The sequence below is a fragment of the Ailuropoda melanoleuca genome, chromosome 9, assembly GCF_002007445.2.
Source record: "Ailuropoda melanoleuca isolate Jingjing chromosome 9, ASM200744v2, whole genome shotgun sequence".
Lineage (NCBI taxonomy): Eukaryota > Metazoa > Chordata > Mammalia > Carnivora > Ursidae > Ailuropoda > Ailuropoda melanoleuca.
Genome location: NC_048226.1, coordinates 68,562,925 through 68,588,571, shown reverse-complemented (window position 1 = coordinate 68,588,571; position 25,647 = coordinate 68,562,925). Strand labels below are relative to the sequence as shown.

General features: G+C 45.8%; 1 long non-coding RNA gene across 5 annotated transcripts in view; it reads left to right on the top strand.

The window, feature by feature from the left end:
* The window catches only part of LOC105241955, a 118,399-nt gene that overhangs the window by 73,248 nt on the left and 19,504 nt on the right, over positions 1-25,647 (top strand). Inside the window, exon 8 of one of the 5 annotated variants that reach the window (XR_004627858.1) lies at positions 8,441-9,585. The exons of the other annotated variants lie outside the window; for them this stretch is intronic. This is a non-coding gene — a long non-coding RNA (uncharacterized LOC105241955). Of the gene's footprint in view, positions 1-8,440; positions 9,586-25,647 lie in introns of those variants that run through there. 5 annotated transcript variants of the gene reach the window in all.

Below are 25,647 nucleotides of genomic sequence, written 5' to 3'. Positions count from 1 at the left end.
TTTTTTTGTCTTCCAAATGAGAGGTGACAGGCAGCCCAAGAAGGGACAGTGTGGCCTGGCACTGGGGAGAGGTAGGTGGCATGTAGCTTTGGCCTGCATCCCTGAGGGATGAGAGTGGAAGATGCTAACAGCTATGAGAGCTCTGGCTTAGTGACCTGGTGTCCCGGGCGCTTGAGTGACTCGCTCCATGGACATTTCCTAGCCCAGAAAGCAAGGGGAACCACCTCCATTCAACAGGAGAAACGGACACTNATTTCCTAGCCCAGAAAGCAAGGGGAACCACCTCCATTCAACAGGAGAAACGGGCACTGCTCACCTTGGGTGTAGAGATTCTATCCTGTCCCATGCAGGAGAGGACAGTGGCCTCTAGGGGATCACACATATACTCTTAGGCACATGCGTGGACGCCCACGAGGGCCTACCCCGCCTGCATGCCTCCTGCTGTGCCTGAGGAGCCCCCGGCTTTCCAGCACCCTGGGGAACCCCCCTCTGCTTTCTGCCACGGACAACAATGGCTGGAACCAGTTGGACCAAGGGCTGAAGAAAGGGTCCCGGTTTGGCATTAAAGTTGCTGCAGTCACTACTGGTACTCACATAGGGGTCTTCAGCCCCTGCCAGGACAGTCACAGCACAAAACCCACCCCGAGATCCAAATCCCTGGGGGGGTCTCTGAGCACAAGTGCTTGGTAACTCCATACTGCCCCAGATGTTCCTGAACAGGAATGGACTCCATGCATGTCCTGAAGCTAAAGTCACCCCTGCAGGGAAAGGCAGGCTGGGTGGGGCACCCATGGAGGAGGCTCTCCAAAGAACACCTGCTATGAGAAATGGTATGGATGACTCACCACATGGCACTCTTCCCTCCAACAGCCCAGACTCGGTGCCCAGCCTGCCGGTGGGGGCTTGGAGCAGTCATGGAGGGTGGCTCTTGGTGAGTCATAAACCAAGAGGCTGACCATTCACACTCCTGTGGAACCCAAGACTTACTCAGAAAAAGGCAGGTGGAACTAATTTCTAGTCACTCTCCCTCCTTCTGGACTTGCTTTGCCCGTGGTGATGATGGCACGTGCCATGAGACATGCTAATATGCTTTTTCACTGCTTCCAAACTGTTCTTGGAGGTTTTTGGGCCATGTTAAGTGAAAAAACTTAACTTGAGAAGGCTCCACAGTTTATCAGTGTAGGTGATCAAATTATATAGCCAATCATCTAAATCTTCACATTCAATATGGTAGCCATTGGCTACACATGACAAATTAAATAAAATCAATTAAAATTTAGAATTCAGCCCCCCAGCTACACCAGCCAACACTTCAAGCTCTCAGTAGCTACATGTGAGTACAATCATGGACAGCCCTACTCTATGCTCCATCATCATAGAATTTCTATTGGACAGAGCTGAACTAAATACATAGCAAGTATTAGAAGTCCACTTCACCACTCATTCATTTGTTTATTCAACAAGTATTTATGGAGGGTCAGCCATGTGCTAGTGACTGTGGGGGGGGCGGGGGGACGGAGATGAGAAACAGGTGGTCCCTGCACCCCAGGAGCTTGTAACTGGTTGGAAGTATATACGNTATACATGTAATCCAAGCGACAGAACTTGTCCATCTGGGGAGTGACACTAGCGCCACAGGAGTGAACAGAACTCTTAGAGAAGGCCAGCTCTAGGGAAGAAGAGCAGAGGAGCAAGCCGGCCTGCTTGGACTTGAGCTTTAAATACCTCCTCGGCATGGGCCGCAGATGCATGTGCAGCCCGTTAGCTTAGACTGAGCGACAGGTGTCACAGTCACAGAGCCATGAAGCCAAGAAAAGGGAAGCTGAGACCCAAATCCTTCCCAGAAGAACTTCTGACTGGGCCTCCTAAAGAGGCCAATCTTGTGAACACAGCTGGTCAAAGACAGGGCCATTTTCTCAGGCAGTCACGTCCCAACCAAAGGGCTCGTGCAGGTTAATTTTGCCATTCACCTCCTGGAATTCTTGAACACTGTGCTTCCCCCCACACTTCTGAGAAAGTGGTGAGCAACCAGCTGGCTCTTTCTCCAGCACAGCTGTTCCTTGTTTGAAGGATTTTCACTGAGTGATTTTTAAATGTTTTTACAAGGTGTTCAAATTGGGCAACCACATTTGACATGCATGAAGTACCGAGTCTGGACAAGCAATCACAAAGCACCAAGAGTGACCCGTTCTCAAGAACTTCTCAGCCAGGTCATCTTCAGAAGGGAATGCCCGAGGAAGAAGACCATTGGAATAAAGGGCAGACCCTGCTTTATTAAGTAGAAATACTATCTGAAAATGACCAGCTGAGTGGGAAAGAAACATATGGGAAAGTGTAAAAACCTGAAGCAGAGCCCCCAGAAGGACGAGGGAGTATTTTCAACATCGAGGGAGTTCTAATAACGTACAGCTAGATGATGTGGTTCAGCTGCCCTCTAAAGACATCTCTGAATTTGTTTGGGGGGTGCATTTCTTAATACTGAGTGCTCCCTGGAGACGGTGCTGGATCCTCCTGGCAGCCGGGCTATACAAGTATTCTGAAAGAAAGACTATGGAAACAGAAAACTAATATCTTCTTACTGTGGTATTTTGACTAGGATACATATTCACATGATTCAAGATTCAAAAAATGCAGAAAGGTTCCCAGTGAAAAGTCTCCTCCTCACACCTACCCCCTCTCTGCCTGGTTCCCAAACCTGTCTCACCTCTACTCGGGCAATCATTTTGTACCTCACCCAAGTTCCTTTTGGCTTTTACAAGAGAAGACAAACATATAGTCTCATTTCTCCTCCCCCTTGTTATACACAAAATGCGCCAACTCTGTGCACTGGTCTACCTTTTTCTTATTTACCTTATAACTGTCTTGGATATCTTGGAGCCCTTCCCCATCATGAGCATGTCTCATTATCCTTCACTGTTGCATAATATTCCATTGTCTGGAGTCTACCATCACCATCTGAGGAATGGTACCCTATTCGTGGGCACGTAGCTGCTTCCTACATCTCACCATTATAACAATGCCATAATTAATAACCCTGAATACACATTATTTCACATGTGTGCAGTATATCTCTATAGTCAAATCCCAGAAGTGGAGGTCAAGGTATAAGCAGTTGCAGTTTGGGTAAATATTGTCAAATTGCCTTCCACTGAGTTGTGCTCCTTCACCCTTCTACCAGCGGAGGTTGATACTGCTAACAAAATGTGTGTTATCAAAGTCTGGGACTTTAGCCTACATAATGCATGAAAATGGGGTCTAAGTAGAGAATTAATTTGCATTTCTCTTACTATGAGTGAGGTCAAGCATCTTTTATGTGTTAAAGGGCCGTTTGTATTTCCTTTTCTGTGAACTGTCTAATCATATCTTTTGCAACTTCTTCTCAGGAGTTATTGGCTATTTTTAAAAGTTAGCTTATTAATTTTTTAAATCAACTTTCTTATCAATTTCAAGTCCTTTATCAAGGACACTAGCCCTTTGTCTGTATATGAGGAACAGTGAATATAAACACAGAGCTAATCAATAACTCTCTTGCTCAAAGATAGATGTTTTGATGATTTCCCATAAAATTCTTGACAAGGCAAAGCCTTCCATCCCCACTCCCCATGCTCTCCCCTACCCACCTTACCCTGCCAGCTCAGGTCATACCAGGTGTCTAGCTGTCCCTCTTTCACTTGGTTTTCTTCCTTGGGGCCTTTGTACTGGCTTTTTCCTCTTCCTGGAATGAAAGTTCCCCTTTGTCCTCCTGGTAAATTCCTTTTAACCTTCTCAAGGCCTGTGGCACCTCCTCATTAGAAAGAGCAAGTGGGGACAGAGAAGAGTGACAACTTGAAACTGTGGGATTCTTCCCCCAAATCCTAGTGAACTGAGGGGAGACGCAGGCTGGGCAAGCAACTACAAAGCAGTGCAAGCCAGGAAGTGGGGGTGAGTGGGACACCCTGTGGGAGGCAGAGCAGTGTGAGGCCCAGGGGAGGCTGTGCTGAGTGAGGACGCTTCTGTAAAACACGAGGTATGGAGAGTGGACCTAGTGAGGCATGAGGGCCTGATGGGGCATGAGGCCTAGGCATACATGTTCAGGGGGCTGTGCTCCCAGAAGAGACCAGAGGACAGAGGACAGAGAACTGGAAAGGACATAGAATATGAATCCTGGTGATGTAAAGTGGGGGCTACAGCATCTTTCAGAGAGTGACAAGAAGAGCAATTTCATTCAACTGGAAACCCAGGGACAGTGACCTCAAAGTGCCTGCTTTCCTGAGAACCTACAAAGAAGAAATCGTGAGTGATCTCTCAGCCCTTAGCAAGGAAAGGAAGGAAAGATTTTTTAAAAGTCTGAATTTAGAGCAGCCAGAGATGGAGAGAGAAATGGGGAAGACTTGGAAGAGACCCAGAAACGCTTCAACCCCAAACCATGCTGTGGAAATCACACCCGACTGTGTACCCAGATTCACCGCCCTGTGGGAGGAGAGCTCTTTCCGATTGGCCTCCTGGAGGTGCTCTGCTCCAGAGTGGAGAAGTTGGGTGATTGGTGGGCGCCACCAGGAAAGGAAGGGATCAGATGATAAAACCAGGCCAACCTCCCTGGGCAATCTCCCAGGTGGTACCAGTAGGAAGCCAGGAAAATCACTGGAAGAACTCAGAGGCCCCTTTTGGCTATGGGGCTGCCCTAGGAGCAACAGATCAGCACAGCCCACACTGAGGCTCCCCCAGACACTCTTTGTCTTGTATTCGTTCAATACAGGTGTCATGGACACCTACCATGTATCAGGCACTTTGCTAGGAGTTGTAGTGGTCAGTAAACACCAGCCTGCCCCGGTCACTGTAGTCCAGCCAGACAGATGGACACATACACCAGCCACGGTCATGAGTGCTCTGATGGAAGTGAGCACTGGGGTTTGAGGCAGTGCAGAGAGGGGGCCCTGTCCCAGGTTTGGGGTGTCTAGAAGGCTTCCTTGCAAAAATGACTCCTAAGCCAACTGGGATCCCTCAGAAAATGGCCTCCCTGTGAGAGCCCCCGAGAGCATCTGTCCTGGGATGGGGCAGAGAGCTCTCCTGTGGTTCAGAAGGGGCCTCAAGGTGACATGCTGGGCTGCCAGGTAAAGGAGGAGACTTCAGGGAATCAAACTGAGAGATGAATGCTTTCTTCCTTCTGATCGTTCTGAACCAGACAGTCAAATTCCTACACAACTTACACCTCAGAATTAACGTCTATGCAAATTCTAAGCCAAGAACAGAAGCTGTACCTGGTAGAACCCATTCTCCCTCTTTCATGGCTGACTTTTGTCTGAGCTCTTAGCTGAGGTCAGCATTTCCTAACACCACCACCTTCTGCACCAAATTCTTCCTCCTCCCCTCTCCTTTAAGGATCTCCGATTTTCCAAGCAGTCTGAATGAATATTGATGTGGTCTGGACACAGTGAGGCTGCTTTGACCTGCAGTGAGGACTGGAGTTCACTGGAGCCTGGCCCTTAGAGCTTTCTCTTGGTTGCTGGTCCCCAAAGTTGCCCCTCCTCCAGGGGGTCCCAGGAGCCCTGCAGGGGAAAGGTGAACCTCTTCATTCAGAGTCCTGGCTTCCACTGGGCACTAGCACAGACCTGCCAACCCCTATGGAGCAGGGGAAACAGGTCTGCTGCATACTTGAGCTAATTCTTATTTAAATCCCTGAGAGTCGGTCTTCAATTTTATTGTGACCAGTTAACCAACGCAAGAAGTCAACAAACCCTCAGTGGAGCCAGCGCGTGCAACGGGAAAGTGGATGTGAATTAGAACTGCTCTTTTTCCCATTGCAACAGAATTCCCAAGGGCTGCCTGTTTTCTTTCATCAGAAGAAGCAATGAGATGGTGGGACCTACGTGGCTCGTTCTCTATCTGACAAGTGCACGTGTCCATCAGGATGCTAAGTAAGGAAAGCACCGTTAGACTTGCTGCCAGGACCTTCAGAAATGAAGGCCAAGCAGACATCTGTATTGATTGGCCTCCAGCATAGAGGGCCTGGGGTAATACTAAGCTGACTGCTTTGTTGTTGTCTTATCTTCTCAACCTTGCTACAAAAAGAGTGCTGCTGTCATGACTGCATCCCAACAGAACCTGCTACGTCACCTAGCTGCGGGTCATCGTCAAGCAACTGGGCTTCCAAGAAGCACAGGTGGCTTTTTGCCATAGAAATGCCTGTCTCTCCAACATCTTAGAGAAGTAATACAGTAGTGTCAAGAGTATAGGTCAGAGTTGGTAAATATAGCATAGGTAAATTTCTCTCTCCTTCCTTCTATCCCTCTCTCATGCAGACATCAGAACTAATCAATCATAACATTTTTTCCTTCTGAAAATACATACCATTCTGTTTCTGCTGATACAGATCCTTGGGCATCAAAAAAAGTGAAGACAGGAGCACTGATCTCCTTCCCTAGGAAGGTTAAGTTTTACACTTAACAAAGTCTAAAAGGGTCCTTCACTGACACTTTATGATTAGGAGTACAAGTGAATTCATTTTTTTTCCTCATGGGGGAAAAGGCTCTGAGCTTCTAGTTTATTGGGAGAATCACGGCAGGCAAGGGCAGAGATAGACCCAGGAGGCACTTGCCTGTCCCAGGAAGAGCCTACAAGACTGCACTGAGCAATGTAGGAGATAGGAATGTAAGATGACCCCATCTCTGGGGGGCTAAAGTCAATCCCCATCTCCCCCAGCAGCTGGGAGTCCAAAGGACCAAGGCTGCAGCCTGGAGGAAGACAGAGCACTGGCTGCTCAGGCTTGAAGTCTCTTTGGTGATTCCTGGTACCCAGAAATGACGGAGAAGAAAATAATCCCCACTATCCCATTCTTACATTGCTTCATTCATTCATTTCTTTATTCACTGAGTCACCAGTATTTTCCATGGCTCTATCTTTGGCCAGGCAGTAGGACTACAATGTGGGGGTATTAGCACAGATTCCTGCTTCTGAATTTTCTAACTGTCCCCAACCATCCCCCACTCAGTTCTCAGGAATGTACTGCTTTGGGTATGGAATAACAGCAGAAAGACAGACAACACTGTTGAGATTGAAAAGCAAGGCCAGACTTTCCATCTGCTAGAGCCTAGGATCCCAAAAACCAAGGTCCTAGCAGGGACTTTTTGGGGTGATGGGTCAGTTCTATGTCTTGGTTGTGGGGTAAGTACATGATTGTATGCTTTGTCAAAACATGAAGAAGTGGACCCTAAAAATACTGAATTTTGCTTTATGCAAATTACTACCTTAATATACAAAAAATACAAAAGAATGTGTATAATATAATACTATTTATGTAAACATTTAAACATATATAATAGAATATACTTAAAAATTTTTTTTATTTATTTGAGAGAGAGAGAGAAAGAGCACAAGCAGGGAGAGGGGCAGAGGGAGAGGGAGAAGGAGAAGCAGAGTCCCCACTGAGCAGGGAGCTCAACTTGGGGCTTGATCCCAGGACCCCAGGATCATGACCTGAGCCAAAAGCAGATGCTTAACTGGCTGAGCCACCCAGGTGCCCCAAGAATATACTTTTTTAATGCGTAAACAAGTTATGACAAAACAGACATTTCTGAGGGACTGATGAACACCAGCTCCAGCTTAGTCTTTACTTGCAGAAGCAGGGGACAGTGGAGGTATTGAGCTCTATCTATAGTGATTGATTTATTTTATTTTTAAAAAGAGAATGATCTGAAGCAAATATGGCAAAATGTTAACATCAGTTTAATCTTGGTAGTGGGTACAAAGGTATTTTATTATTTTCTGATTTTCTGTATGTTTATCTGGGAGACAGAGAGGCAAGCATACCATGAGGAGAGGATGCCTTTAGTGCAAAGGGGTAAGAAGTGACACAGAAGCTCCTGGTACAGAAAACCATTTTGTGGGACTTCCGGGCACCCCTCTCTCCAGCCTCACCTCTGCAATATGTATTAGTTACTATTGCTGTGTAACAAATTAACTTACGTAATGGCTTAAGATAATCAACAGTTATCATCTCACAGAGTTGGTGAGGGTTAGGGATTTGAGATGGTTTCCCTGGGAGGTGTGGCTCAGGGTCACTTAGAAGGTTGAAGTCAGAGATACCTGGGTGGCTCAGTCAGTTAAACGTCTGCCTTTTGCTCAGGTCATGATTTCAGGGTCCTGGGATTGAGTCCCCTGTCGGGCTCCTTGCTCAGCAGGGAGCCTGCTTTTCCCTCTGCCTGCCACTCCCCCTGCTTGTGCTCTCTCTCTCTCTGTCAAATAAATAAATAAAATCTTAAAAAAAAAAAGAAGAAGAAGAAGGAAGAAGAAGAAGGAGAAGAAAGAAGAAAGAGGTTGCCATCAGAACACCGTGAGGGCTGCAGTCACTTGGAGGCCTGACTGGGGTGGGAGGCTCCACTGCCATGAGGCTCACTCAGGAGAATATCAACTGCTGGTTGTTGGCAGGAGGCCTTAGTTCCTTACCATGTGATCCTCTCCACAGGGTACTTGAGTGTCCTCACAGCATGGCGGCCAGCTTCCCCCAGAGTAAATGATCTGAGAGAAAGAGCAAGGAAGAAACTGTATCCTGATCATAAAAAGTGACTTACTAAGCTCAGCCCACATTCTAAGGGGTGGGGGGAAGAATTGAGCTCCACCTTCAAGGGGGGCAGTATCAAATAATTTATGGGCTTAGTTTAAAACCACCAAAGAGCATGAAAGAAGCCAGATTTCCTGAACCGCTCCACTGTCCTGATCCCCAAAATGTGATGGATTATCTTGGATCCAGTGATAATAGCATGAGGAGGCCCACTTGACAAGACTGGAATTGGGATTCAGACACAGATGGGAAAGATTAGGAGTCGAAATGTAAGAGTGTAGTCAAAACTGTCTCTCCTGAGATGGGGCTTTCCGGGGACCAGCATGAGGTGGGAAGTACAAGCCAGGTGTGAGCATTGTTAGTCAAGGTCTGAACTGTCTCTTTACACAGGATGATAGGATCGAGTAGGGGTGGGGCAGGGACCAAGAGATGGGAGGCATCAGGACCAGGCCCCAGGCCCCAGGCCCAGGGCTAGACTGCCCAGTGGGCCCCCTATACATGAGCTTAGAGATGCGGTCCAGCAGGCACTTCCTACAAAACTAAAAAAGGTTCAGCTTCAGTGAACAAAACTCCTGCAATTGAAATATCCCAAGTAAAGTTGTTATAATTTCAACACTTGTATAAGTTTGTATTTTATGAGTCAGTATTGTTTTTTATTTTAAATTTTATTTTGAATTACATAATGGGGATGGGGGATTGAGAGTTTCTAATGCAGAATTTCCTGATTGGTGTATCACAGCTCCCACCAGAGCTGTGTAACTAGAGAACCTGGTATAAGGGGTACGTGCATGGGGGCTGAGATCCAGCCTGTAATCTGTCTACCAAGCCTGGCGTCCTGGCTCAGGGATGAGCCAGCCTGTAGGAATGGACACATTTTTGTTATTTCTACTAGCTGCTGGCTCTGCTAGTAGGATACAGACCCATTGGATTACAGATGCCTTTGTCTCTTGGGGAAGGAAGCCAGGCAGGCTAAGACAGTACCCTGGACCACCCGGGGCCAGATCCCTCCCACTGGGAGCAGCCTGCCCAGTGTCCAAATCAAGAAGGAAAGAAGGAAAAGAAAAGAAAAGAAAAGAAAAGAAAAGAAAAGAAAAGAAAAGAAAAGAAAAAAGGGAAGGGAAGGGAAAGGAAAAGAAAAGAAAAGGGAAAGGAAAGGAAAGGAAAGGAAAGGAAGGGGAAGGAAGGGAAAGGAAGGGGAAGGGGAAGGAAAAGAAAAGAAAAGAGAAGAGAAAAGAAAAAGAAAAAGAAAAGAAAGAAGAAAGAAGAAAGAAAGAAAAGGATGACCACCTGAATCTAATCCTAACTAGGCAACTAACCAATCAGGCATCAATACAGTACCAGGTTAGGACTGGATGTGCCAGAGGAAGGTTTCCTTACAGTCTCCTTCTTAGTAATTGATCCCCAAGTATGGGTGACACAGGCTCCAGCGCTAATCAAGGAGGCATAGAAGCAGAGCCTAAGAGAAGCAAAGAGACAGGGAGCCTCCTCCCAGGGCTTGTCCCCTGTGGCTGGCTGGGAAGCAGCATGCTGAGAAAGCTGCATGGGCCTGCCCTTCCAGAGCTTTGGAAGTTGGCTGCTGGTGGCAGAATGTTAACAGCCCTTCAGCAGTTCTGCTCCACTCCCTGGCCCCACAAAGGGCTATGCCTGGGCCCTCCTCTGAAGTCTTCTCCCTTAGGAGAGCTCCGTGCCATCAGTGGGGCTGTGAGTTGGTCCAGAGCAGCGAAGGGATAAGGGATAGGTGGCTAGACCCCCTGGTATAATAAAGCCTGAATCTCATGGTAAGAGGCCATCTCGGACAGCTTTTTTTGTCCACAGGATTTGGAGGCAGGAGTCTGTGGGCTGGGGTGTACTGAAGGAAGTGACATATGCAAATAAGTCACAGGCTTGCACGGCTGAGACTAGATTGACAGCTTTATCACGCAGTACTCAAATCTCCCAGGGCCTGTTTATAAAGAGGCCTGGAGTCTTCTCTTGTCTTTTGGCAACTCTCCAACTTGCTCAGGCATGACTTAGCACAGAAATTGGGTTTGACTTTAAAAATGCTCCTTGTGATGGTAACTCAGCAGCCAAGACAGGCTCTGTGCTGAATTATTGAGTGGGGCGCGTGTTTGCCTTCCTCAGGCAGAGCCTTTCTTCTCTGGGCTCCCTTGCCTGACAAGTCAGCTTAAATATGCAGCAACGCAAGGCTCTGTGCTCACTTGGCCTAATGTTGAGCCAGATTCCAGTCATGCTTGTATAGCTGCCAAGATACCCTGGGCACTAGGCTTTACTCCAGGGTCATGGGCACTACAGATTTGGACAAATGGATATCTTGATGATCTCCAAGCTATTGTCCTGTAGGAATCATATATTAACCCATCTAAAACCAAAATCATGAACTAACCCCCCAACCAGATTCTTCATCTGTTTTCCCTGTTTTCACAAATGGTGCCATCAACCACCTGGCAGCCGGAGCCCAGGTCTCGGTTCACCCTTAACTCCTGTTGCCTCCTCTCTCTGCAATATGGTGGTGGTCTCCAAGTTTGTCTGTGAAGCCCCTAAAATACTTCTTGGACATATTCAATCCTCCCCATTCTCACTACTCCTGATTTGTGGCTCTTATCTCTCCTCTGGACTCCTAACTAGTCAAGTTCCCCTTCTCCCATTCTTTTGTAACACCGTCTAATCCTATTATTGTCCAACCTTCATTGGTTCTTATTAATTGGAGGATAAAGTCTACACTGTTTAGCATGTTAGTCAGAGGGAACTCAATTTGTATGTGAGTTCTGCTCCTTGTAACCCTATGACCTTGAGCAAGTCAGCCTGTAGAATGAGAGTGATAGCATCAGTGAGAATTAAGTGAGTTAATGTATATAAATGACATAGTTTGGTATCTGGTGTCTAGAACGTGCCAGAAATGCTAACCTTTGTCTCCTTGTCTAGCTAATGACTTGCTACTCGTTCTCAAGGCCCGTCTCAAAAATTACCTTCCTTGAAATGTTCCTAATGCTCCCATCTTAGCACTCTCTTAACTTTTGTAACTCTATTATAAACTGTTGCCTTGGAATATTTCTTTTTATGTATGCTCTCCTATTATACAGTGAGCACCTTAGAAACAGAGAAAGTGATCCATTCAATCACTCATTCAATAACGGGCATGTGGTATTGCTCATGGGCCCAGCACGGTGCTGGACAATCCAGACACAAATAGTTAGATACTAACGCTATTAATTGGGTGCTTAATTGCCGACAATAGCATTTCCTCTAACTAGTTTATTTTTTTATTTTTTTATTTTTTTTTATTTTTTTTTTTAAAGATTTTATTTATTTATTCGACAGAGATAGAGACAGCCAGCGAGAGAGGGAAAACAAGCCAGGGGGAGTGGGAGAGGAAGAAGCAGGCTCATAGCGGAGGAGCCTGATGCGGGGCTCGAANGTGCTGGACAATCCAGACACAAATAGTTAGATACTAACGCTATTAATTGGGTGCTTAATTGCCGACAATAGCATTTCCTCTAACTAGTTTAAACAGAAAGAGTTTTATTTTATGTATTTATTGAGTAGCTCACAGAATCTTGGGAAGGGCCAGGCCAGGCTTGATGTCTATACAGGCAGCAGCAATGCAGCTGGGAATTGTGCAGATTAAGACTACACTAAGGCCATGTACTAGTGGAAACACCATAGGCCATAACCACCCTGTGCTGGGGGCTGGATCCTAGAAACTCGACTGTACCTGCTTCCAAAGAATCAGATATCACCACCAAGGTTGCCTGAAGATCCATTCTTCATTCTTTGCTCCTATTTAAAGTTTCATACAGGTATATCTGCTCAATGGAACTTCTATTACATTCCTACATCCCAGCTGCCAGCTGTAAATGCAACTTTCAGCTTTCCAACTCAAACAGGAAAATATGCTATGAAGGGTTTGCAATGAATGTCAAGTGAGCCAAGCTACAATATCCTGGCTCTTAAAGAGCTCCAGCTCAGGGAGAGAGGCAAGCAAGCAAACAGATGTTCCAGTGTTATCAGTGTGGCAGGGGTTTGTGAGCCTGGGGAACAGTCCCCGAAGCCAGGTGAGGGGGATTCGTGTGAAAGATAAAGCTCTGTATGCCAAGTTTTAAAAACTTGCGTTTGATCTTGAAGGCCTGGGACCGGCATTGAGTGAGTTAAACAGGTGAGTGATATGGTCGTATTTTCATACTGGGAAGATGAACCTGGATTGGAGAGAAGCAAGGCTAGAGAGGAAAAAGCCAGTTACGAGAGCATCTGGGTAAGACGATGATGATCTGAACCAAAGAAATGGCAGGAGGGCTAGAGAAGAAGGACAGAGATAAGAAATATTTTAGACCCGGTAACAGGTTGGCCACGGAGGCTGGGGGGAATTAGGCCTGGAAGTCAGTGGCCAAATCCCGGTTTGGGTAGTTGGGTAGACTGTAATTTGCTTTGCCAAGATAAGGTACACCAGGGAAGGTGTAAATCTGTGTGGAAGAAAGGTGAGTCCTTTGGCATGTATGCTGCTGAAGAGTTCTCAGTGGGGTAACTTACAGGTGCGTGTGAGACAGCCAAGTAGGAACGTTGAGAAGGCCATCAGATAATCCAGCTCTGCTAGTTATGAGGGAGGTTTCAGCTGTTCCAGTAGCCATTGGCTTGTTTTCTGGCCCACCCTCCCTAACTTGTTTTGAGGAAACTACCCTTTTGGGAAGCCATGGAGTTGTGAGGAACTGACCTCCTCACCTATACAAGTAGACATGTAACCAGGCTGTCCAATCAGAGCCCGCCACCCTCAACCACAGAGACTGGTTCCGGTGTGGTCACGTGACCCAAGCTGGGCCCATCAACAAGGAATACATCCAGGCTTTGCTGGACCCACCAGAGAAGAGGCGATGGTGTGTTTCCACGAGGTTGATGGGTTGGTACCTGAAACCACAGAGTGTCCAGGGGCCGTTTTTCCATCAGGTATCTCTGATGGAATATCAAGATGCAGGATGTTATCAGGAGGTTGACTGGCTAATGAAGGGGGGACGTGAGTCACCCAGAGTGATGTAACTTTGTGTCTCCTGCGCCAACAGCAGTACCTACATAAGGCGAGCTCTCAACATACATTTAATGAGGAAGTGAATGAAGCCTTTAAAACACGTATTTATAAATATAGTATGGTCCTACAACTAGATCATATCATTTAAAAAGTCAAACCTTGAGATTTAAAAAAAAGGCTCTCAAGTGGATTTAGTGGAGATGCAGAATTTTTTTTTAAAGATTTTATTTATTTATTTATTTGACAGAGAGACAGCCAGCAAGAGAGGGAACACAGCAGGGGAGTGGGAGAGGAAGAAGCAGGCTTCCAGCAGAGCAGGGAGCCTGATGTGGGGCTCAATCCCAGGACCCTGGGATCATGCCCTGAGCCGAAGGCAGACGCTTAATGACTGAGCCACCCAGGCGCCCTGATGCAGAAATTTAAAAGCAGATGGATTCTAGGTTTTCTTGGGGGCTGGGGAAAGGATCACACTGGGCCTATTCTTTGTACTGCACGGTGATTTCCCTTGAATGTTTGAAGACATAGAGGAAGAATATTGAACATATCACAATACTAAATACCATATTCAGCTAGATCCCCAATTCCTTTCCTTCAAATGGTGAATGCCATAAAAATAACCAGCTTCACAGCAGGACTCACTTTCAGAGTCTCAGAAGCCGGTTTTCTAGGGGCTGGTGCACCTGGATACTGGGTTTTCTTAAGTCGCAAAAGCAACAAAGGCAATAGGAATTAAATTGCCATTTTCATCAAGCAGGGATCCAACATCTAAGAAGATACCTAATACATTTTGCTTCACATCATGTACCATAATTAATCCCCACCTTCTGGGCTGCACGTGTGCTACTGAACAGAACTAAACCCTAGCCACGCTTCTCCCTCTTGCTCCTTTCTTTGGCTAACAAATGATGCAAGAAATCAGGAGAACTTGCAGATCTGGTCATTGGTAATTCATTTACCTGACCTCTCATTTTCTTTCCATTTCTCCACATATACCAGGAGCCAACATCTGTTTTGAGCTTTAATTAAACAAACTACCCAGTAGGTATTAGCAACACTTATCTTACAGGCTGGGAATATGAGGGTGCTGCTGGTAGTTGGAGTTTGTCTTGGGCTGTTGGGGAGTTGAGGGAGAGGAACACTGAAGAGAGAGGAGAGGAGGGGAATGGAGCAGGCATGGTTTTGGCCGTGGTAGAACGGCTTGCACACATCTCCCCCAGAAGCTACTCTAATCAACAAGCCAGGTGGGAAAGCACCGACTCCCCTCTCTCCCGATGGGTCCTTTCCTTTGACTCCCACAGTCTCCGGGGCTGTGCTCTTCTTGGCAGGGCCACACCTCTCCAGTCCCCTGAGCCTGACCCAGGCGGTGTTTGCAAAAAGGAAGCCTGAGTGTACGTGGGTAAATGGGAGCATTTCTTCTATCATAGGATGGAGAAATAGTCACACACACACACACACACACACACACACACACACACAGAGAAAGAGAGAGGCAAGCATGCAATTTTCAAATCCCATGGGAAGTTCTGACCAAGGTATTCAGCTACACCCCCATCACCTTTGTCTGTAAGGCAGTGCTTCCCCCGGGCGGATTTTCAGCAGCAGGGGCCTGGGGAGAGAGGGGTGCCCCGTGGCGGCAGGGATTTGCTAAACAGATGCCAACCCTCCCTACTGCCCCATCTCCCTTCTGAAGCCCTCGGCCTTCCTGCTCTCAGACCCCCTCATTGTCACACCATCCTCCAACTATCTCACATACCCTTGCCCCATCTTCGGGAGAAAACAGTGTATTATTTTATAGTGACCTTCCTAAGAGCGGGCAGAAAAGAGGTAGGCACCTATGAAAGAAGGGACTAGAACATCAACCAGTCACAGAACAGGTGCTCAGTTAATATTTGTTGAATGACTGATATACAGAAAAGTCATATCTAGACAGCTCATTAAATTAGAAGAGCTTTGGGGGCTCCTGGGTGGCCCACTCAGCTGAAGAACTGCTCTTGTTTTTGGCTCAGGTAATGATCTCAGGATTGTGAGATGGAGCCCTGCGTCGGGCTCCCCACTGGGCATAGAGCCTGCTTAAGATTCTCTCTCCCTCTCCTTCTGTCCCTCTCCCCTCCCCCCTCCCCCCAAAAAAGCTTTGAATGTAATTTGAATGTAATATAGAAAAAAACAGATTGTAGTTTACCCACTTTCTATCCTACTCCACCCTTCCACTGGCTTCTCTGGACCTTGCACCCCCCTCCCCCAGAAATTGTGGACCTAAACATGCTGCCTTAACTTAGCTAAGCCCCAAAATGATTAATTAAGACACATATCTGGATGAGTGGAGGGGCCAGTTTTGTTGGTGAGAAGCCCAGACCACTGCCATGTTGAGGTCAGGAGAGCTCTATTGTATCTAAGATCACATAAGCCACAGCTTATAAGATTAAAAAGTCACCAGATCCTTTTTGGTCCCCTCAGATGAGAGGGAGCTCGTAGTTCTAAGATGATGCTACTATCTTCGAGCACCCATGATTTGTCACGCACTTCCTTAAATCATTTTATGCGATTATACAACAACTCTAGTTCCCAGCCTCACAGTTGGGCACATGGAGGCTCAGGGAGGTTCGAGGGCTTGTCCAAAGGACACATGGAACACTGGCAGAGCCACAGTTTGAACCCAGATCTGTGTACTTCCCTCCCGAGCACTGTGATACCTGACCCAAAGGGCACTTGCCCTCAACAAAGGGTACAGTCTATTCAACGACTTCATGTTAGAAGTCAAACCTGGTCATTTTTCCTACAGGCCAGCCTTCCTCTTAAGAGAATCCCATTCTGGCTGCTGTAGAGACAGGTATCGCCATAGGAAACCCTGGTGAGCCATTAAGATGTGATGAAAGCTGCCTCTGGCCAGACTAGTAGGAGCTATGATGAGAACCAAACTGCATGGTCTGGTGATCTCAGGAGGTGTTGGCTTCACAGCCTAGTGGGGCTGGTCCAGGTACAAATGCTGTTAGGCAAAGCCACAGAAATAACAGACCGAATTAAGCTTTAATCTCCCAGCCATTGTAAGGATAATGAGTGCACTTTGTAATAATTGCCAGAAGTGTGCGCAGGAAGAAAACCTTGGAAAAGGCCACAACTTCAGTTTCTTCCTTTGCAAACCAGGGACTGCGGTACCAAGCAAGCCCCCGAGCTCCCGCAGGGCTAGAATAAAACTGTGTGGCAATTAATGAGAAGGGAACAGATTTAGAAACAGACCTGCTTTACCAATGGGTCTGCCAGCGACCCTGATGACCGCAAGGCCCGTGCCCTATGCCCTGCCCGGAGGCAGGCTCTTCTGCACATTTCTCCGGAGGCTGGAAATCCAGCTCTCTTATATAACAGGCTTCCAGGCAACACTCATCTCTAAGGGGGGGGGGGGACTCTGGGCTATTGTCATTTCTGTAGTTTCCAAGGGAGGCACTCCCAGCTTCCTGGGAATGTCGTGAACTACCTGACCTTGTCTACCAAGCCTCTCTTCTCTGGGTCTGTTTGATTCATTGTCCAGAACCCCCGGGAGGTAGCATTTCCCCATCACAATGGGTGGTCACGCTCAGGAAGCAGAGCCCCAATGCGGTAACTGGGTACAGCTTTCATCTTTCTCCTGCTCCTGTCCTCACTTATGCTTTTGCTCCGATGAAGAGACGTTGCCCTGCAGAACCACGAGGAAGCTGGCAGCGAGTGCCCAGGGAAGACTTAACTGCTTCAGCCGCTGTGAACATTTGAGTACACAGCCCCGTTGGAGTATCTGTATTCAGTTGTTTCGGGTATATATCTGGGAGTGGGATTGCTGAGTCACATGGTAGGATTCCATTTATATGTAATATCCAGAATAGGTACATGCATAGAGATAGGAAGCAGGGTGGTGGTTGCCAGGGGCGGGAGGGGGAGGAGGAGGGGCTGCTAATGGGTACAGGGCTCCTTTCGGGGATGGACATGTTGGGGAACATCATAGAGGTCGTAGTGGCACAACATTGGGAGTGTACTAAATACCACTGAACTGTACATTTTTAAAATGACTAAAAATGTATGTTATGTGAAGTTCACCTCAATAATATATATATATTTTTTAAGTTAGAGCCTTAGTCACCGAGACCTGCCTTCCTAGGGGAGTACAATGAGAAATAAAAGCCACTGAGAGCGTAAGACCCCAGACACCTTGACGCTGAATGCAGCTACGGTGCAGTTACATTTTATGGGGAGGAGGAGGTGGCCTGGCAGCTTCAGATTCATCAAAGACAAAAATCTTCATCCTGTCATTATTACCATAGGTATTCCTTGAAATACAGTAAGCCGCTTAAATTGCTCTCATGAACAGTATTCACAGTCCTAGGAACAACATTCTGGACAGCTCTTACACACGTCACGGTTGAGAACCACTGAGGGAGACTGAAAGAAGGGAAAAAGGCAAGTGTATGATGCACGGGGTTGTCCTTCTAAATCTCCCATCTTGAAGATAAAGAGGGGGAGGAGTCCAGCACGGTGACTCTGGTTAATAACACTGTATTGCATTTTGAAAGTTGCTAAGAGAGAAAATCTTAAAAGTTCTCGTCACAAGAAAAAAAAAATCTGTAACTCTGTGCAGGGATCGATTTTAACTAGATTTACTGCGTGATCATTTCACAATGTATACAAATACTGAATCGTTATGTTGTACACCTGAAACTCATATAATGTTATCTGTCAATTATGTCTCAATAAGCAAACAAACAAAACGTTCCAGAAAGACACAGCAGAACACACGAACAATAGGAAAACATACCATATTTTCTGACAAGATGACACAATGTCATTTTCCTTTCTTGTATCAAGAGTAGGGTGATCTTCTTAATTTGATTTTTAAATTTAGCATAATATCAACAAACCCGTGCATAATAATAAAAAAAAAGGAGGGTAGGAAATTTTGAAGATGTTCCTACTCGTTTGTAGGATTTAATCCCATTCTGTGTACTTATTAAAACTCTATAATATAATATTAATACCTGTTAATAGATTTGTTATGATGTCATCTCATTTGAGGGAGAGTTGAAAGAGTTTGGACTCTGTTAAAGGATAATATTTTTAAACAATTAAAAAAGGTGAAAATCATGATTCTCATACAGATATGAAATGATCACCTGTCAGAGATTTTATTTTATTTTTTNGTTTGGACTCTGTTAAAGGATAATATTTTTAAACAATTAAAAAAGGTGAAAATCATGATTCTCATACAGATGTGAAATGATCACCTGTCAGAGATTTTATTTAACTCATTAATTGACCAGGGAGAACTTGAATAGCTGCCACCTGGGTCATAGTCTCTATTCTCTTGCATGGGTGCTGCCCTTCTCGGCTCAATTCAGCCTGGCAGACCCCTCCAGGCCTCCAGCCGGGCCAGGACCATTATTCTGTTCCTTACATTTCTCAGACTCAAATGTTTCCTCTCCACAAACCCTACTGAGCTGCTGGAGGAGATGGCCCTTGGCTGGGGTAAACTTATAATCAGCAGTTTGAAACAAAGAGAACCAGCTTTTCTCTGAGCTAGACACCGCAGGGCCTGGAGGGAGACCATGGGGAGAGAGAAGGAGCATGGCGCTGAGCACAGGATGTAGAAAAGACCCTGCCCCCACCCTTGAGAAGGTTGCTGTCCAGCCTGGGAAAGCGGAGGCCACTCTGTATGAGTCAGGAATCTCTCGAGAAACAGAACCAATAGAATGTGCACATATAGAGAAAGAGAGATTTATTTTAAGACATTAGCTCACATCATTATGGACACTTGGCAGGCCCACAATCTGCAGGATGGGCCAGCAGGCTGCAGACATAGGAGTGAGTCAATGTTGTGGTTCAAGTCCAAAGGCCATCTGCCACAGAATGTATTCTTGCTCAGGGGAGGTCAACCTTTTGTTCTACTCAAGCCTCCATCTGACTGCATGAGGCCCACCCACGTATGAAGAGCAATCTGCTTTATTCAAAAGTCCACTGTTATAAGTATAAAGTCCATCTAAAAACATCCCCATGGACACAGCTACAACAATGTTTGACCAAGTATCTGGTCACTTTAGCAGAAGTTGACACAAGCTGACACATTAAAGCCATCACACGTTCCTGGGACCATAGCCTGAGTCTTAGGAGCCAGTGGGTCAGGGGTCCAGGTGCTGAAGACTTTGCTGAAGAACAAGGCCGGTGCTGGGAGAAGGGAAAGGAAAATATGGCTTCAGAGTGGCCAAACAGAAGGAGGTTAAGGAAAACCAAGCCCAGCCTTATCAGGCCCCGGTCCAGCTCTCTCCCTGCCACCCCCTGTTCTCTAGGGAAGCTTTGCTACCAGTCCTACCTCCAGGCTTATCAAGGAATTTCTACTGAGCTCATAAAATGAGCCAAGACAACTCATCATGGCTTTGCTCAGCCAGACCACTCTTGTGAGGACCCAGGGAGCAGCCCAGAAAATCTGGACTTCCTTCTCTTAATTCCTGGCGTGCCCTGTGATGGCCTCTCAGGTTTACAGTCTAGCTGTGGCTGCAGGGGAGACCGTTGGGACCCGGCAGCGATGCACTGTGTGACATCATAGAGGAATAAGTTCAGCCACCCTGGAACCAGTGGTTTCTCTATCTCTGTTGGGGCTTCAAGTCATTGGTAGTAGGTTGAATGGTGGCCCCTAAAAGATATGCCTACGCCCTAATCCCTGGAACCTGAGAATATGACTTTGTGTGGAAAGAGATGTTTTGGGGTATAATTAAATTTAGGATCTTGAGATCATCTTGATTATCCTGGCTCCCTGCCAGAACCGTTCAACTGGTACACCAGAACCCATTTCCAGTCAAAACCTTTTCTTCCCTGGCCCGCCAAGCCCTAAGTCCCTTGTGGGAACTGGGATGAAGAGTCCCTGAATGTGACCCCTGACCTCGCCGTTTCCTGGCTGAGAAAACTTAGGAGAGTATTGACTACAGGCGTACCTCGTTTCACTGGGCTGAGCTTTAGTGTACTTCTCGGAGACTGCGTTTGTCACAAAGCGAAGGTTGGTGGCAATCCTGCATGGAGTGAGGGCAGCGGGGCCATTTCTCCAACCGCATTTGTTCACTTTCCGTCTCTGGGTCACATTTGGGTGGTTCTTACAGGATTTCAAACTTCTTCATTATCGTTAGATTTGTTACGGCGATCTACGATCAGTGATGACAGCTTGCCAAAAGCTCAGATGTGGTTAGCATTTTTTAACAATAAAGCATTTTTCAATTAAGCATTTAATTAAGGTATGGACATTGTTTTTGGACCTAATGCTATCGCACCCTTACTAGAGCACAGTGTAGTGTAAACATAACTTTTATATGCACTGGGAAGCCAAAACATTCATTTGACTCTCTTTATTGCGAGCTTCGCTTTATTGCAGCGGTCTGGAGCCCAGCCCCCAGCAGCTCTGGGATACGCCTGGATTTGCACAGGCCTCAGTTGTACCTGCGTGAGCTTTCATTTCCTTCTCTCTGAAATGCACACACTGTGCCTGCCTCGTAGGGCTGTTGAATGGATCAAATGCTCAATGCTCAATAAATAGTGGCTATGACTATGTTTACAGAACTGGGCCCTTTTCCTAGTTGTCCTCTGTCTCTCATCAGATAGCCTGGGGCCCCTTCTGGTCTAACCTGGAAAGTTCTGTTTCTCTGATTGGGCCAGGAAGGCATCTTTCAGAACGTGTGAGGGCAATTGGCAACAAACAGAACAATCTGGCAGATAGCACGCCACAGAGAGGGCAAACAGGCCTTCAGTCTGACTCAACAGTGTGCCTTCCTGGACTTTCAAAGAAAGGAAATGGCAGCAGTAAAGAGGGATGTCAGGGTCCCTGACTCCACCAGACTCCTTCACACTCAGAACCGCTCTGCTCCTCAACTCTGGGGCCCATTAGCACCGGACCGGGGTAGCAGGGAAACCCCTTCACAGCGGCCTGCTGCTCCAACACGTGAAGAAGAATGAGAATTTGGGCTTTCGATACTCCTAATTCCCCCTTACCTGAGTCCTGAGTTTTAAATTCATTAAAATGGCAATTCATTAAAATTCATTAAAATGGTAAGAGAGCAAGTACTTGTACGTACATGTTCATAGCAGCGTGGTTCACAATAGGCAAATGACCTTCAGCAGACGAATGGGTAAACAGATTGTGGAATATACATTTAACAGAATATGATTCAACCATGAAAAGGAATGAAGCACTGGCAGATGCTACAACTTGGATGAAACTCGAAAACATTATGCTAATTGAAAGAAGCCAGACACCAAAAGTCGTGTATTACATGGTTCCATGTATGTAAAACATCTAGAACAGGTACTTCCATAGAGAGAAAAAGCAGACTGGTGGTTGCCAGGGGTGAGAAGAGGGGAGAGTGAAGAGTTACTGCTTACCAGGTACCATTTCCTTTGGAATGAGGAAAATGTGTTGGAACCAGATAGTTGCACAACAGAGTGAATGTACTAGATGCCATTAAATTATTCACTTTAAAATGGTTAGGTTTTTGTTATGTGAATTTCACCTCGATTTTGTTTTTAAGTGACAACCTTACAATATGAAAGAATCACAGATAGTTGCACAACAGAGTGAATGTACTAGATGCCATTAAATTATTCACTTTAAAATGGTTAGGTTTTTGGTATGTGAATTTCACCTCGATTTTGTTTTTAAGTGACAACCTTACAATATGAAAGAATCATGGAGGGGCGCCTGGGTGGCACAGCGGTTAAGTGTCTGCCTTCGGCTCAGGGCGTGATCCCGGCATTACGGGATCGAGCCCCACATCAGGCTCTTCTGCTATGAGCCTGCTTCTTCCTCTCCCACTCCCCTTGCTTGTGTTCCCTCTCTCGCTGGCTGTCTCTATCTCTGTTGAATAAATAAATAAAATCTTTTAAAAAAAAAAAAGAAAGAATCATGGAAGATTCTGAAAGAGCTGAAGACCATCAAGTCTACCTTCTCCCCGAGTCTGGTTCTAGGATCTTTGTTTACTGCCGTACCAGGGAAGAGAAAGAGGCTGCTGATTTGGAGCCAGTGCCCCAACTCATCCTTCAGTGGGGGTACTTTTGAAAAGAACCAACCAAAGAGACAGGTCTGGTTGTCTGCACAAGATGTATTTGATTTCAAAGGCAATTTGTTCTAGGTTATGATATCTTTTTTGCATTCAATTAAAGCTTCCATTCCAGAAATATTAGTGTTCTTTAATACCTCCCCCACACCAACTGTAAGTTCTTACAGCAGCTTTCTGGATGAGCAGCAAACCCCATATTCCTTCAGAGCACGGTTGGTCAGAATCTTGGGCGTCCCTGTCAAACATATGGAGAGAAAATCGCTCCTCTCACTGCTGTACTAGTTCTTTAAAAGTCTTTCCAAAAGTTACTCCTAGTAGCCATTGTGCAAATGTATGGACGAGGTAAGGTTACATTTGGAGGAACTCCTGCTACGTCAGATGAGCAAACACCAGAATCCCCAGTCAGCGCTGTGGATGCCAGAGAGCAAAAGACTCCCCTGTACCTCGCAGTTGGAATCCTCCCTCTCATTTCTCAATCACTGTAGGTGCGCCAGGGTTGGCATGGCAGTTTGTCAATGCTGGGAGTCTGGACTCTTTCTAGATTATATCTGCGAACTTTAGGATGCTATCCTTATCTACACTGTCCAAAATGGTGCAATACCCCATCCACACTTCAGCCTACAAGAAAGGGGAAATAAGAGCAATGGAGGACAAACCCATTTCCTTTCAGGAACATGACCTGGAAATTTCACACATCACTGCCGCTGATATCCTATTAGCCAGAATCTAGTTACTCTGTCACACCTAGCTACAATGAAGGCTGGCCATGTGCCCAGCTAACCTTCCATCACTGTAGAAAAAGAGGAGAATGGACACTGAGAAGAACAACTAGGACTCAGCTCCACCATCCAACTAATGTTCCTTCTTTCACGTATATCCCCAGTCCCTTCTCTGGCATTCAACACAGAGAGTCCACGCCTTTATTCATGCTCTTCTCTAACGTGGAAGGTTCTCCACACCCATATTGCCTTCACTGTCCCCTCAGGCCTCATCTCTTCCTTCCTGACAACCCTCCCTGACAAGCCCAGCCCTCAGTGACTTCCCAAGGCATTCCTTGACCTTTATGTTTTCATTGTATGTGATGTTGCATGTAGCTAAGTCTTAATTTCAGAACTAAACAGTACATTCCTTGAGAACAGGGTCCCTATCATATATTTTTCTTGTATCCTCCATGATCTCCAGCTCAGTGCAGAGCACACATATGTATTTAATCGAATGAATTGAATTTGATTAGAATTGAATTGAATGAATGAATGAATTGAAATGAATTGAATTTGATTAGAATGACATGCTGAACAATTTAGGACAATATTTATTTTCCTTTAATGATGTTATTTTTTCACCTAAGTGGTCTGCATACTTATATATATACATAATTTTATATAAATAAATACATATTTACTTATAGACATACATATGAAGAGTTAAATCCCAGGGCACCCAGGTGGCTCAGTCGGTTAAGCATCTGCCTTTGGCTCAGGTCGTGATTCTGGTGGGGGGGGGGCCCTGCTCAGCAGGAAGTCTCATTAAGAAGTCTCTTCCTTTTCCTCTTCCTTTGTCTCTTCCCCTGCTCATGTTTTCTCTCTCTCTCTCTCTTTAAAATAAATAAATAAATCTTCAAAAAATAAGTAAATAAATAGGATAATCATAGCCTAAGCATTTAACACAGCACCCAACACACAGCCAGTACTAAGTAAATGCTAAGATTAAAAAAAAAAGTCAAGGGCAAAGTATAAATGTAAACTGAGTTGACACTTACTGCAAGAGCAAGGATTCTGGTATTAGATGCTGGTTTGAACTTTGGTTTTTCTATTTATTCACAGTTTTGTAGAGTATTGAATAAATTGATTAATGTGTGCTTGTTGATTACCTCTCAGTTCCATGCACACCCTTTATACTTTGATTTATGATGCTATGGGCTCAGAGTCTGAAAATTAGATTTCCCAGATTCCCTTGCTAGCTGACTTTCAGTTAGGGTCTGCAATTGGGAGGCACAACTGGGAGATTGGGAGACAGGAAGAGAGAGGAAGAGTTCTCTTCCTCTTTGTACCTTTCTCTGGATGTCTACAACTCTGGCAACTTTTGACCCTATACCAGTGTCATGTCACTTTCTAGAGGCCCCAGCACAAGCCACCCAGTGCCCCCTTGGCAGTCTCAGTACCAGGTACATGATGGTCCTATAGCAGCCCAGCAACCAAGATGGTGGCTCTTCCTCTGCATTCCTAAGTTCTGCTTATACCTCTTTCCTTTCTTTCCCCCCGCCCCAGCCCTAAGTTGCTTCCCTGTATTTACTAACCTCACTGTTTTCTTTTGGACAGTCCAGCACATTTGAAATCTATTCACTCTATTTGATACTCTCTGGTTAAAATACCTAAAATAATTTCTGTTTTCCTGATGGCATTTTGACTGATACAGTGTGCGACGTGCTTAATGCATTTCATCTTCTCAACAAATGTTGGTTCTCCCCTAGGTGATTCCATTCTTTTGTTTCTTAAATTATCACGTCTTTTCAGAGTTCTTGAGCTTTCTCCATGGGCTCCCAGTATTCCACAAAGACACTTGTTCTCAGCCCTAGGTATGAATCATGATCAACAGTGGAATCCTTAAAAATGCACATGCTCAGGGGCACCTGGGCGTCTCAGTCGGTTAAGCATCCGAGTGTTGATCTGGGCTCAGGTCATGGTCTCAGGGTTGTGAGATTGATCCCCGAGTCTGTTCTGCGCTCAGTGGGGAGTCTGCTTCTCTCTCTCTTTCTCCCTCTGCCCCTCCCCCTGCTTGTGTGTGCTCTCTCTCTCAAAATATTTTAAAAAAAAATCTTTTTTAAAAAAATGCATTCTCAGGCCCACGTAGCACCTGAATTTCAAGGAATGTTATATGCATTTTGAAGAAGTTCTCCAGATAATTAGTTGTGCTGAAGTTTGAGGACCTCTGGTTTAGAAACTCAGAATGTACAGTATATTAATGACTTCTTAATGCCTCACAGGTGGTAAAATTTTACCTGTTTATTGGTGTCTCAATAAATATTGTTTGATAATGACACTGAC